Genomic DNA, 1,439 nt, shown 5'->3' on the forward strand with positions numbered 1-1,439 from the left:
TGGGTGGGTGGATGGATGGATGGATGCATGCATGGATGATCTGCCCCATCCAGTTGATCAATTGATGAATGAAGAAATAAGCAGGGCTGGGGAGATAGCTTGGTGGTCTAAGCATCTGCCTGGCAAGCACAAGGACCCGAGTTCAATCCCCAGTACCACATGCTGTGCTGGCCCCGGAACCCTGGCCATGTTGTGTTGGCCATTGAAACCAGGGGTGGTGGTGCATGCCTCTAATCCCAGTTCTGGGGAAGCTGAGGCAGGAGGGTCACTGTGAGTCTGAGCTGCGTAGCGAGACCCTGTACCAAATAAGTAGATCAGTAAATAAAATAAGCAAATGACTAGAAGAGTAAATGTTCGCCTCAGTAGATGTGTGGTTAGGTGAATGAACAGTTTAATGAATGAGTGATAACCACTTTTTAAAGAATAAATAGGTCTTGTCCCAGCCCGTGGGTCTATAAAGCAATGAATGAATGAATGAAGTGAGTGACTGAGTGAATGGTTGTTTCAGGCAGTCCATTACTGTGTTATGAAGAGCAGATTGTTACGGGAAGTAAATCAGTGGTTGAATGAATGAGTTCATGTTGCAGCCAGTGGAAGAACTGAGTAAGTGGTTGTTCCAAGCAGCAGTGACTTTACTGGTAACTTAAAGAGGGACCTAGGGATGAAGGTCAGTGGGAGAACGTGTTCTGACATGTGCATGGCCCAGGCTTCAATTCCTAGCATGAAAAGAATTTCTTCTCTGGGTGTGGTGCCTGTAATCCCAGCACTCTGAGGGGCTGGGGCAGAAGGACTGCAAGTTCAAGGCCAGCCTAGGGCACCTCCTGAGATTGTCTCACAATAAAATAAAATCTGGGGCCTAGCTCAGTGGTATGTTTGATCCACAGCGTCCCATCCCTCAAACGAAATAATATGACAAAATTTTTTAAATGACAGACGATAGAATCAAAGAACAGTGACCCGGCAGATGGCTGAGCTGGTGGAGCCAGGGTGCTTTGCCCGGTCCCCTGCCACCTGTAGGCTGTAGGGAGGGAGACAGCTGTGTGACTTCAGGTGAGGCCTTTTCTCTCCCGGGCCTCAGATTCCCTGTCTGTGAGCCCAGGGGGAGGCAGGGCTGAGCACTGCGCACCAGTTCCCCTCACCTGGCCACGCTTGGTTCCTGCTGGTCCTGCTAGAGCCGGGCTGTGTGGTGGGAGGGAGTTCGATTGAGGAGTGGGGGGCACCTGTGTTCAGGTGTCACTTGCTCTCTGTGGCCTTGGGAGAGTTGCGTCCACTGTCTTAGGAAGCAGGTGTGATTTCCTTACCTGCCCATGGGTGTTTCAAGCCCTCCTTGAGACCAGGCGGCAGAGAAAGTGCTGTGACTGTCAAGGCAGTGTGTGTCCTTTCCTGTTGCCTGCTCACCGAGCAAGGGATCACTGGGAATGTCCTTCAGGGGCTTGGCG

At 51.2% G+C, this 1,439-nt stretch overlaps 1 protein-coding gene across 3 annotated transcripts in view; it reads left to right on the plus strand.

Annotated features, from left to right (window-relative positions):
• Eml2 (echinoderm microtubule associated protein like 2) overlaps positions 1–1,439 on the plus strand; it is a 30,222-nt gene that overhangs the window by 14,942 nt on the left and 13,841 nt on the right. The window lies entirely within an intron of this gene.

The sequence above is a fragment of the Octodon degus genome, unplaced genomic scaffold, assembly GCF_000260255.1.
Source record: "Octodon degus isolate 3935 unplaced genomic scaffold, OctDeg1.0 scaffold00197, whole genome shotgun sequence".
NCBI lineage: Eukaryota > Metazoa > Chordata > Mammalia > Rodentia > Octodontidae > Octodon > Octodon degus.